Raw genomic sequence first — 14,061 nt, 5'->3', positions numbered from 1 at the left:
GGCCCTCGATTTAGCAATTCCCTTCTGCCTCTGGAATGTTAATATTTCTTGGATATTCATCCTCCTATTTAGTGGTCACATTATAACATTCCAATGCATGGTTCAGCTAGGTGCTCCAATGTGGTTGGATCCATTCCATAGGTTCTTACGGTGTTCTAAATATAATTGCCTTAATCTCTTGTAGAGCTTCATCTATGCTCATGAATCCATCTTCAAAACTAAAGGTCAATAAGAACCCTATTGGAAACAATACTGAGAGGAGGGGTGAAGCAGTATTATCAGTTCAATAATTTTTCATTTCTCAAATAGATTTATATATGCTACTTCTATGAAGTGAAATAGCGTTTACATGCTACTATTATTAGAGATACCAACATTTACCTAGAGAACTTATGATTTAATCGGTTTATCATGTGTTGATATTTAATCAGTGATTCAGTAACTTGTTAAATAGTGTAGTAAAACCATAATAAACAATCACACATAAGAAACACACATGAACACCAAGATTTAAGGTGGAAATCCAATGCGAGAGAAAAACCACCTGCAGACTCATACAAGTACGTAGGCACCCACCTACATAAGTCTACAACCGTCTCTCATTTTCCAGCATCTACTGGAAGGGAGCTGAAACCCCTTAGCTCTTGTACTAGCCAATGTGTTTACTAGTACGTAGGTGCTGGCCTATAGAAGGCTACAACCTTCTCTCTTCTTCCAAGGACCATGTTCATAAATTTTCAGACTGGATTCTCCTGGCACACAACAATACACATGAAGGCCTCATTTCATCAAATTTTCATACTGGACCCATCAATACTTTCAAACTGCATCAACCAATAATTAGTTAATCTAAACAGTCAGATCATTGTCACTAGAACACTGTGCTGAACCCAGAAACCTGCATCATCATTCAGAACTAGCTGCAACATCAAAAATCATGCATCAGAATGTATATGCTACTTTACTGAACCCAACCTGCATGTATATGCTACTTCTTTAATCAAACCTGAGTATACTTTCAAAACTACTGAAACATAAAACTTATGAATCAAGTATGTACCATCCAGCAATATATTGAACATCTACTATGCAGAATAATACCAGTACATAGGTACCCACCTGCAGAAGGCTACAACCGTCTCTCTTTTTCCAGCATCTACTAGAAGGGAGCTGCAACCCCTTAGCTCTTGTACTAGCCAATGTGTTTACTAGTATGTAGGCACTGGCCTACAAAAGGCTATGACCTTCTCTCTTCTTCCAGGGACCAAGTTTCATAAATTTTCAGTCTGGAAGCTCCTGGCACACAAAAATACACATGAAGGCATCGTAATCATCAAATTTTCATACTAGACCCATCAATACTTTCAAACTGCATCAACCAATAATTAGATAATCTAAATAGTCAGATCATTGTCACCAGAACACTATGCTGAACCCAGAAACCTGCATCATCATTCCGAACTAGCTGCAACCTTAAAAAACATGCATAAGAATGTATATGCTACTTTACTGAACCCAACCTATGTGTATATGCTACTTCCTTTAATCAAACCTGAGTATAACTTCAAAACTACTGAAACATAAAACTTATGAATCAATTGTATACCATCCAGCGATATATTGAACATCTACTGTCAATTTACAGAGCTTTACACAGGCAGTAGCAAAGATCACCCTCCTCACTTATATAATCAATCAATCAGATACCAAACTCCTTATGCATTCAGTTTTACATTCAGTTCTGAGAAGACTTCATTGACCGATAGCAGTAAAACAACAGAACTGATCAGATAGATCAATCATATCTGAATAAAAGGCTTTTCCTTTGTATACGCTACTTGGAAGAGTAGAACCTGCTTTTACACACGCTTTTACTGAGACGAACTAGTGTATAGATCTGAAAATATTAACTCATAACTTTGCTGCTATTCTGGACTTCAGACAAACCCAGATCATGACATTTAAAGAATAAAACAAGTGTACACAATCAGATCTAGCCCAAACAATATCAGATCATTTAATGATAAGTCATTTCAGGCCTCATGATCCTGATCCAACATTGAATTCAAAGTGCACAAAATATTTCAGATCAAATCACAAACATAGCCCCTGCAACATAAAATATACTTTAGATAGAAGTATTCATAAGAAACCATTTTCACTTGCACACCTTGGCCTTATGATCTTCACCTCCTTATATAGTTTTAGGCCTTTCTCAATGCCTCAGACCGAAACCACTTATGACCCGTGGTATTCTTGGACGTGATCAAATAATTGTTACTCCACTCAATATTGTGGGCTAATACCATGGTATTGACCCCTAGTATTGTCTCCTCTTGAATTTCCTTGAGCTTCCAACATATGCACGCTTTTATTCTTGTGAAAGTGCGTGTATACATATATGCTCTTTTTTTTTTTATGAAGCAGCGTGTATATGTCGCTTTGACAAAGTGAACCAGCATATACTTCTTAAACCACTCTCTTTCTTCGATCTCTAGAGTCTGATATGTAATTATTTGATGTTAACCTGTTGCACTATGAACTGTCATCTATGTGAGTTTCCATCAAGGAGGATAGTAATGCTAGATATCTTGAGGTCTCTATAAGAGTTCTTCTTGTCTGTACTCCAGACCCTTTTTCTCCTAGAATTTTAGATTTTGGATGATTCTTCTGGACATACCTAGATGGATTCTTTTCCCTATCTATTGTATGTTCTTCTAGTGCTTCATTGGTTTCTTCTTGTATATCATTTTGATTTTATGCAGGGAATAATTCCCCATCTTCCTCATTGTCATATTCCTCTGTTCATTTCATTTGTTCTGGATTTCTACATGCTTCATCAATTACAACATCAATTCTTTCAACAATCTTCCGAAATCTTTTATTATAAATTTTGTACCCTTTACTTCTAGATGAATAACCAAGAAGAATTCCTTCGTCTGCTCTAGATTCAAACTTACCATGTTTTTCACCAGTCCTTTTAATGAAACATTTTCTTCCAAAAACTCTAAAGTGTTTTATAGTAGGAAGCTTACCATACCAAAGTTCATATATTTGATTTCTATTTACCTAAACATTCACTTTGTTAATAATAGTCATGGCAACAAATGCAGCTTCACCCCAGAAGGTTGCCGAAGTTCCAAATTCATCAAGCATAAATCAAGCCATTTGTTGAATTGTTCTGCTCATTATTTCCCCCACACCATTTTGTTGAGGATTTGTTGCAATGGAGAATTGCCTTTTTATTCCATGTTGTTCATATAAGTCAAATAATTCATCTGAAATGAATTCTCCCCCTCGATCATATCTGAGACATTTGATTCTTCGATCTGATTCATTTTCAACTAAAGCTTTGAAGGCTTTAAAATTTTCAAATGCTTCATGTTTATGCTTTAGTAGACCTATCCAACACATCCTGGAAAAATCATCAATAAATAAAATAAAGTATTCTTCTCCATGAGGTGACTTTTTCCTTGTTGGACCACATAAATCAGTATGGACGAGTTCAAGAGGCTTACTTGTTGATCCTTCCTTTTCACTGAAGTGAACTATGGTTTTCTTACCGACTTGACATGGTTTGCATATGGTGTTTTCTAGGATGATGTGTTATAGACATTTTTGTGCCTTACATCATTGAGCATGAAATGTCCATAATCTAAGGGATCCAAAGTCCCTAAACATGTTGTTCCTACCCCTAGAGGAACAAGGCTAACAAACCACAGCAATTCACAAAATTTCTCCACCAGAAACTGCTCAAAAACAAGTCAATTCAGGATCAATTCAGTGGCTCCACTAGCTGTCTGCGCTGAATGTCAAATCCAACACTGGCTACCTGCGCTGAATGTCAATGCCAACACTAGCTACCTGCGTTGAGCGAGAGTTGACATGTGGCAAGTTCATTCCACGAGGTGTCAAAACCCAAGAAGCTTCCAAAATCTTCCTCAATGACACTTGCCTCAAGGAATTCGACTATGATGAGTAAGAGGTTCCAAATCTCCAAGTGGAAGCAAGAACCTCCAAGTGGAATCAAGAACTGACAGAGGGAGAGGACACTAGTCAGATCTCAAGCTGACTCATCCTCTCTCCAAACATCTATATATGGATCTCTCCTCCATGAGATCTGGAGGCTGGAATTTTGTTATTGCAAAGAATTGCTATTGGTTTGAGATTGGAACTATTGGGTGCTTAATGCTTTGAAGGGGGTGAAGATAGGAATTCCATTCGCTGGGAAGGAGATGCTGGATGGAGCCCTCTGGGTTGTATCTCTTCCTGAACCTTGTTATTCATCAATAAAGCTATCTTGGTTTCTCCTATATACTGATGTATCTTTGATGTATGATTGCATTAGTATGTTTAGTTTATTTCTAATCCCGAACTAGTTATGAATATGAATCCATGTCTTGCATAGTGTTCTCTTCTTGTGATCTTGCAAAAACCTCTTGAAGCTAGGCGAGCGAGAAGGCAAGTAGCTGGGAACTCTCCAAGAGAAGGGAAACTGGATCGAGGGACAAACAGAAGACACCGGTTAGTCCACCCATCTCTCTTCATTCTTAATTCATAAAGGAAGAATACTAGAATAGCTCTCTGTTTGTTGCTAAGGCACTGTCACACCTTAGGTGGATAGGATCGTCCTGCATAGGCGTTTTTCCCCACAACAAATTGGCGACTCCGCTGGGGCGATCTGTTTAGTCATTTTATTTGTGTTTCCATCATTGTTTGTTTCATAGACTCAACAGCAACAATCGAACTGCATCTGCTATTCTCAGATGCAAAGTAGACAGTTGCTGCTTTGATCCAATCACTGGACTTGTCTATGATCTGAACAATGGACTCACAAATGATTTGATGATCCTTTGTGATAGATCTTAGTACTCCCTCAAAGCATCCCTTTGATTGTACCTTGCTTGTTGCTTTTATTTGGCCTGAAACTGTAGATTAAATAGCAATCTGTGACCCAGAACCCAGTGAGAAACTCTCGTTTCTCCTTCAGCGCGACAGCTGTGAAGAGGTTCTGCATTTCAACGCAGGTCCCGTGAAGGCTACTTGCGCTGAATGTCAAAACCCCTGTGTTGAGGTTGCGCTGAACCAGTTTGGCCTTGTGCAGCTGGGGTTCTCTGCTCTGTTTTGCCTTGTTTTGATCTCTGATTTTTGCAGCCTGTAACCAGCATAGGTACCAATTTGATAACTCCTTTTCTCTGCTTAAATTCCGCCTCCTTTTGTACAAAAAGACTGTGAGTGTTTTTATGTGTTTGTGGCATCATTTGCAGTTTTCCTTTGCATGAGTGAAATAATCATCCTGTAGCCCTTGATTCAGATCTGTTGATTGTGATCTTAGGAGAGAGTTCATTGGCTGTTTGCAGTTGATTATACATTTACTTTTGCATTTGGTTTGAGTTTGTCTCTTTTAAGTGTCGAAACAAGTATTCATTTCGGGAATCGTTAAGTGTTGTAATCTCTTCTACCCTCTCTGATTTCGGAAAAGTAAGCTTGTTTGTATTTGTCATTTAAAAGAAAATTCAAAGTTGTACAAAAATCTTTCTTTGTAGGCATCAATACTAAGAAAGCGGAAAACAAACACCTGCATTGTGCATTTGCATTTTGATAGTTTGCATGTCTGATTTAGGAAAAGTGCATTAGAGTGTGCTGATTGCTCTTTGAGAAAAGATGGTGTCTTTCTTTTCCCTTAGTAGCTAGGATTGTCAAAGTTGAAAAGATATAAAGCTTGCTTATCATCTTTAGACTGCATTTAGGAATTGTATCATACATCTCATGGTGAACCTCAAAAGGCAAACTTCTAAAAAGATCAACCTAAAATAAATTGAATGAACTTAACAACGCTTTGCAACATAACGCACAACATAGAGGTCTAGGCTAGAGACGTGTTCCGGCGTCGTAAAGCCTGGTGACTGTCGATCTCGTGGATGGTGGGTGATTCCTCTTGAGGGACGATAGTGCCAGTACGGATTGTGCTCCCACGTACCGTCGCGTATATATTGGGAGACCCCTATAGGCATAAAACCTTTATCCTTAGGAAGCCGTGTCGGTCGCCCTACTGATCGAAATGCACTGAACACAGCATTCAGGAAGATCGACCGCCCGTACCTTAAAAAGTATTCTGCGGTTTTGCGAAAAGTTTGGCACACCCTCTACCTAGAACTCCAGAGCAGTTCCTTTTGGCCTTTTTCAAACTCTATAACGGAAAAAGTCCATCCGAGCATTTGTCACTTCGGGCTCGTTAAAACATCGAAGGAGACTAGAGTCATCTTTAGCTTTTTCTCGACTCTTTAAAATTGAAAAAGCAAGTCAAGTTGTGTTTAAAACGACATCACCCCTATTCCTGCGTTGATCTTTGGGTTGAGAAAATGGAGCACACCAACCAAGGAATTCCCCTTGGTGGAAATCCTAGTCCCTTCTCCTCTTGGGGAGATGTTGGTGCGCCTCATATGGCCACATTGTCGCTTCCAGGACTGACAATTGGCTTGCCGGTCTGGCTCTTCTCAACCAATGTCGTTCAAACCACCACTATTCCTGAACAGTCGAGTCAACAGTTAGACCAGACCAGAGTTGCCCACCAGCCTTCTACTTCATCTAATTCTTCCTCTCCTCCTTCCTCTTCGCTTGACGGAACTGGTAAAACAAAAAACCAAGTTCCTAAGGAGAAGAAGGAAAAGAAGAAGAAAGAGAAGAAGAAGAAGGAGCCAAAAGCGACTGGGGGCAAACAAGTGTCGTCTGACAAAAATCCACACACAGCACTGACTAGGCCTAAATCGCCATGTGTCATATGCAAGGGAGACCACTTCCACAGAGATTGTCCCTGCATCCCCCGGATACTAAGGGACTGGTCTCCCTGTTTGCACAAGTCGGTAGCGTCAACCTCTGATAGCCATGTTGACTGCTCACCGTCAACTAGTGAAAGTGAAGCCACAGGACAGAGAGGGAAAGCTAGATTTCCCTGCAAACTGTGTGAAGGCGATCATGCCATCCACCGTTGTCCCTTCTTAGATGAGGCTAAAAGAGTTTTGGAAGATCGCCCGATCTTACGAGCGCAACTTCCTCCTGGATATCAAAAACTCCTGCCAAGTCCTTCACTAGTTGAGAACCCGGCTAGCCCGCCCAGGTGATCAGCCGAAGCACCTATCATTGAAGATGAACCGTCTGAATCCATTCCTGACGAAAGTCAAAAGGTTGAGGCAGCAGTTGACCCGGTTTTGCCTTCAGAGGCTCTATCTTCGAATGATACCATCACAGAGGAGAATAAAGACGACACCGTCCAAATTCTCTTCATCAACACAGACTCCGACGAACAAGGGGGCAATTTGCCCATTCCTTTATCGCAGGAAGGAACTTCGTCAGAGTCATACCCGGCCGTCTATTCGGTCCCACCACCAAGCAACCTAGTTGTCTCGTTCGACTAGAACCAACTAGGCAGACCCCGTTTGCCAGCAAGCATACCATTTAGAATTATCGTTCAAATATACAGAATGGTAATGGCTGGCACTATCATTGATGAGGGGGCATCTGTGAGTATCCTTTCCTCTATTGCTTGGAAAGTGCTTGGTTCGCCAGCGCTTTTGCCTGAAATGAGAAATCTATCAGGCTTTGATAAAGGAACCAGTCGACCTTTAGGGATCCTCCCCAATGTGCCCATAACATTGAAAGGGAAGACCGTTCAAATGAACGTGATGGTCGTTCAAGGACCCTTGGATTATAACCTACTCCTTGGACGAGACTATATATATTGCATGGGAGCCATCGTCTCCTCACTCTTTAGAGTAATGTGTTTTCCGCATGAAGGAAGAGTGGTCAAGCTCATGGACCAACTTTCATTTCCCGGATCACGCATCGCAAATAGTCATATACCATCCCTAAATGGTCTATTCACGCAAGAAGTGTCTCAACCCACGGTCCGTCCTCCTGATGAGCGCGAGTAATCCAGGAAGATATGACTGGAACCCAGGGGGCATGCGTCCTGGTCTACTTCGGCAGGAAAACTTTGGGTATAGGGTAGGTTTCCGCGGGAGAATATGACTAGTCCATACCCCGTCCGTCTAGGAAAAGGGGTTGTTCTAGAATAAGATTCTTTTGTCAAAGTTATGTAAGTTGGCGGGCATCGTCGCTCACCTTTGTCTATTTCGGTAGACATTGCCGAGGAAGTGTTTTGTTTGAAAGATTAACGAGACAATCTTTGGGTAACCTGAAAGAGGTAAGCCTCTCTCGTTAAAACAAATGTTTTGGCGGAAGTGAAGTAGAGGTAACCTTGAAACTCTGTTTTATACCTGGGGGCATGCAAACCTTTTGGAGTGCAAGCAAGGGGCGGCTATTTATTTTTTAAATTTTTAGGACCTCTAACCCTTTAAACTCGTAGGATTAGTCGTTTTCGAACTTGCATAACGAAAGGATCCGGAGCAAAGCTTAGTGAGATGAAGCTCCATAAAAAATAGAATCTTGATGAGACACTCTTATCATATGACTGGGTTATCGAGCAGTTTTAGCACACAGTTCATGCTCGTTAAAAAATAAACGCAAGATCCGAGCAGTTTTAACATGGACTTCATGCTCATTAAAAAATAAACATAAGCAATGAGCAAGTGTTTCCACCAGCGTTTAAGCTCATTTTAAAATAAAAAATGAACCACTACCCGGTAAATAACCACTGTGAATGTAATATCATCAGCCATTAAAGCCTTGGTCGTGTTTGCACCGTCACCTCCACTTTTCCATTGGCCGATCGTTCACCTCCATATGTTTGTTTACCCATTTTGAGGAACAGCTGCGAAGAGTGATTTCACCTAGCCATCCTTGTGACACTGCCGTGATTGGAAAATTCCAACCTGTACCTGGAATCAGCTGCTAACCCTGTTTATCACTCGCTCCTCAAAAGACGAGTCTTCTTTAAGCTCTTTTTATCTGACTCGTAAAATATGAAAAGATTGCTGAGTCCTTGGCCTTCCAGCTCGTTAAAGGGACAGGAAGTGCTATCCCTCCTCTAGATTTTAATCTTTTTGGACCTGAGGGATTATTGCACAAAAAGATCGAGCGCTTGTTTTGTTCGGCTCGTTAAAACTATCGAAAACTCATCCCTTCTGTATTGTTTTATACTTTTTCGGACTTAAGGGATTAGATGACGAAAAAGGACTTTTGGAGTTAACTTTATGTATCTTTTCAGACTCTCTAAAAATGAAAAGAACCGAGTTATCTTTGTCGTTAGACTCGTTAAAATCATTAATAGCAACAAACTTGTCTTTAGACGAGAACGAGTTTCACTATCGCTAGGCTCGTTAAAACATAGCGATGGGCTTGCCCGAAGGGCAGGTTATAGAACAAGCATATGTTATCCTCCTCAAGCTTGACAAAAATAAAGAGGTACTGGTCAGCAATGACTGGGGAAAAATTGGGAGAAACTCAAGAAAACTTTGATGGTAGCAGGTCGCTCTTGAACATGACACTTTTCCTCCGTACCACAAATCGGGTTGGGTTGTTTCATTCACCGGTCACATCCATGGTCTCGCCATACCATCCATATTTGGGGTAATGCTACCGATCCATCGCATCAGTGTCGCCATATGTTCAAGAGAAGTCGTTCAGAAAAGTCAACCGTGTCCCATCCACTGCCGTACATTATCCTTCATCCTTTCATGACCGCCACCCTGAATCATATGTCACAGATCGTTTTCACCTCCATCAAAATCATTAGCTCCGTTCCGTGTCATTGATGTGGGATTCATTAAGGCCCTCCTTTGACGGATCGCTTCTTGTCGACATCAGCTCATTATCCAAGAAGTTGATCTAGGAACAACCCCTTCAGTACTTTGAAGCTTGCATGCCTCAATGGCAAGTTTCTCACTTCCGGCGACAGGTATACATCAATGACCTTCGACCGAAAGATTTTGCGTGGTGTTCGACGCCAAGTCCTTTATTCACACCACATGAATTGTACTGCAGTACCTTGAGGGTCATTATCATTATCGATGATTCCTCTCGCGCTTGTTAACGGTTTACCTCATTGACCGGTAATCAAGCGATGTCTTTCCATGTTCGACTTCAGAACATTTCTCACATGGATCGACTTGTACTTAGAGTGAAGATCGAATGAGTTTGAAGACCCCGGATCTAGTTTCATCCATCCGGGCTGCGATATATATTCAGGAAAGATAAAGACATTGACATGTACATCATTGCAGCAGATAATCATCCTACCCAAAGGATGATAATTTCATCAAAATTATCAGTCTACCATCAGACGATTGTCTGTTCTATGTACAGAAAAATGAATTTATAAAGCTGAGCATGGGAATGCCCGCCTCAGCTAGATCATGAAAGCAATATGAAAAATAATGTATTGTATTGTATCTTATTACAGGTCTCCTCCCAGCATTGGATGAACTTCGGATCCCCCTGATAAAGCATTTCACCCGATAAACGGCCTCATACTTTAGGGGGCAACTGTTATAGACATTTTTGTGCCTTACAGCATTGAGCATGAAATGTCCATAATCTAAGGGATCCAAAGTCCCTAAACATGTTGTTCCTACCCCTAGAGGAACAAGGCTAACAAACCACAGCAATTCACAAAAGTTCTCCACCAGAAACTGCTCAAAAACAAGTCAATTCAGGATCAATTCAGTGGCTCCACTAGCTGTCTACGCTGAATGTCAAAGCCAACACTGGCTACCTGCGCTGAATGTCAATGCCAACACTGGCTACCTGCGCTGAGCGAGAGTTGACATGTGGCAAGTTCATTCCACGAGGTGTCAAAACCCAGGAAGCTTCCAAAATCTTCCTCAATGACACTTGCCTCAAGGAATTCGACTATGATGAGTAAGAGGTTCCAAATCTCCAAGTGGAAGCAAGAACCTCCAAGTGGAATCAAGAACTGACAGAGGGAGAGGACACTAGTCAGATCTCAAGCTGACTCATCCTCTCTCCAAACATCTATATATGGATCTCTCCTCCATGAGATCTGGAGGCTGGAATTTTGTTATTGCAAAGAATTGCTGTTGGTTTGAGATTGGAACTATTGGGTGCTTAATGCTTTGAAGGGGGTGAAGATAGGAATTCCATTCGCTGGGAAGGAGATGCTGGATTGGAGCCCTCTGTGTTGTATCTCTTCCTGAACCTTGTTATTCATCAATAAAGCTATCTTGGTTTCTCCTATATACTGATGTATCTTTGATGTATGATTGCATTAGTATGTTTAGTTTATTTCTAATCCCGAACTAGTTATGAATATGAATCCATGTCTTGCGTAGTGTTCTCTTCTTGTGATCTTGCAGAAACCTCTTGAAGCTGGGCGAGCGAGAAGGCAAGTAGCTGGGAACTCTCCAAGAGAAGGGAAACTGGATCGAGGGACAAACGGAAGACACCGGTTAGTCCACCCATCTCTCTTCATTCTTAATTCATAAAGGAAGAATACTAGAATAGCTGTCTCTGTTTGTTGCTAAGGCACTATCACACCTTAGGTGGATAGGATCGTCCTGCATAGGCATTTTTCCCCACAACATGATGATATTTGGAAGATCATGAAATGCCTTGAGCCTGCATGCTTTTCTTATTTGAGAAAATCTTAGATGTCCTAATATTCTGTGCCATAGCCAATTTTCATCTGTTTTTCATAGATAGCATTGTTTTTGTCCTCCTTTGAGTATGTATAAATTATTTGGAGTTATTTTACCTTTGATCACATTCTTTCCTGTATTAAGCTCATGAACCACACATCTATTTGATCAAAACACAACTTCATTTCCTTGATCACACATTTGACTGACACTCAACAGGTTATGCTTTAAACCATCTATATACATGACATTTCCAACTTTGACCTTTTCTTTCAAGAAAACAGAACCTTTACCTTTAATGACATCTGGAGTGTCACTTCCAAATAAGACATTCTTTTCCTTTTCTAAAGCATTATATGAATGAAGTTTCTCTTTATCACCCGTCATGTGTTTGGAGCATCCGTTTTCGTTGTACCACTGATTTTCTTGTCCTTTTGCATACAGATCTATGCCACATATTTCTGATTGAGATTCCTTCTTTCCTCATATCTTGGGATTTAGTGATGTTTGCTCCTTTTGAAGTGCTGGTCGAAATTTTCTCCTGCATTCAGATTCTTCATGACCAATGTTATTATAAATCGAACATTCTATTTCATTTTGAAGAGGAGAAAAGCTATTATAGGAAATTTTCTTGATTTCTGTTACACTCATTTGAATTCGTGCTTCTCTAGTCATGATGGTTTTGTAAGCAACACATTGAGAATCCTTATGCCCAAAGTTATGACATGAAAAAAATTTCCCATTAAAGAAATTTCTGCAATCATAGAATCTTTTGGCATTGTTTACCTGTTGGTTGAAGCTTCTACTGATACTCATCCTTAGAGTAAATTGAGTATGACTTACCTGATGAGTAATTTTAGGCTTTTGCTGATGATTGACATATTGTTCACTGGTCTTACATGTATCAAGATAGCTTCTGGTGGAGGCTAACGACTTATGTGATTGATATGATTCTTCAGTATATGCAAGACCTATATTTACCAGAGGAGAACATTGAACTTTGATGATTTCATTTAAAGTTTTAGATTCTTTAGCAAATCTAAGATTAAGAGATTTTGTCTTCTCAAGTTCTTTTCTTAGACCCACAATTTCATATTCTATAATTTCATTGTGTTGTTCTCTTTCAATGAGTTGGTGTGTCAACGTATCTATGATCATATTCTTTTCTTCTAAGAAGATTTTGAGTTTTGTGATTTCTTCATGAAAGTATTCCCCTTCTAAGGCATCCAAAAAATCATCATTGTCATAAGCCATGAGTAGTCTATAATCTTGTTCAGTTTCATCTTCATCACTATTGGATAAATGTTATAGACATTTTTGTGCCTTACAGCATGAAGCATGAAATGTCGATAATCTAAGGGATCCAAAGTCCCTAAACATGTTGTTCCTACCCCTAGAGGAACAAGGTCAGCAAACCACAGCACTGAAAATCAGTTCTCCACCTGAAAACACTCAAAAACAAGCTAATTCTGGATCATGTCAGCTGCTCCACTGAGCATCTGCGCTGAATGTCAACTGCTCCACTCTGTACCTGCGCTGAATGTCAAATCTAATGAAGGCTACCTGCGCTGGGTGAGATTGGCCAAGTGGCACAGTCATTCTGCAAGGTGTCAAATGCCCAGGAAGCTTCCAAAATGACACTTGGATCAGGGAATTCGCCTTGTGATGAGTAAGAGGATCTAGATCTCCAAGTGGAAGCAAGAAACTCCAAGTGGACTCAAGAACTGAAGTATAACTGAAGTGGGAGAGGACACTAGTCAGCTTCATGCCAGCCTCAAGCTGACTCATCCTTTCTCCAAAACTCCTATATATAGAGCTCTCTCATGAGGTCTAGGGGGGCTGGAATCTTGTGAATGTAAGGAAGTGCTGTTGGTTTGAGTATAGAACTATTGGGTGATTGCTTTGAAGGAGGTGAAGAGGAGATTTCTTTCTGCTGGGAGGTGTTGCTGGATTGGGCCTATTATGGTTGTAACACTCTCAGAACTTTACTTCTTCCATTAATAAAGCATTTGAGGTTCTTCTATATGCATGTGTCTTTGTGGCGTATTGATGCTTGTATATTTGATTTATTCTAATCCTTGAATCAATTATGGATGTATGCTTCTTGTAGTTTCCCTTTCTTGTGCTTTTGCAGGATCTTTGTGTAGCTGGGCCAGTGAAAGAGCAAGGAGCTAGGAGCAAGCAGCAAGGAGAGAAGATTGGATCAAACATTAGCGGAAGACAACGGTTAGTGGATCTCTTTCTCCCCTCTCTTACATCTCATAAAGAAGTAATCTTGAATAGCTTTGCATTCGGTTGTTGCTGAGGTACTATCACCCTTAGAGTGGGATAGGGTCATTCCGTATTGGATACTTTTCCCAACAACAAATTGGCGACTCCACTGGGGATCGTATCTTGTTGGTTGTTTGTGTTTTTGCTATTCATTTCGTAAACAAAGGGAGTACCGAATCGAACTGCATTTGGATCTTTCAAATGCAAAGTAGAGGGCAGCTACTCTAGCTCAGTT

This window comes from Pinus tabuliformis, chromosome 5_2, assembly GCF_031772625.1.
Source record: "Pinus tabuliformis cultivar Carrire ecotype Pingquan chromosome 5_2, CPIR1, whole genome shotgun sequence".
In the NCBI taxonomy this organism is placed as follows: domain Eukaryota; kingdom Viridiplantae; phylum Streptophyta; class Pinopsida; order Pinales; family Pinaceae; genus Pinus; species Pinus tabuliformis.
This window is presented reverse-complemented; position numbering follows the sequence as displayed.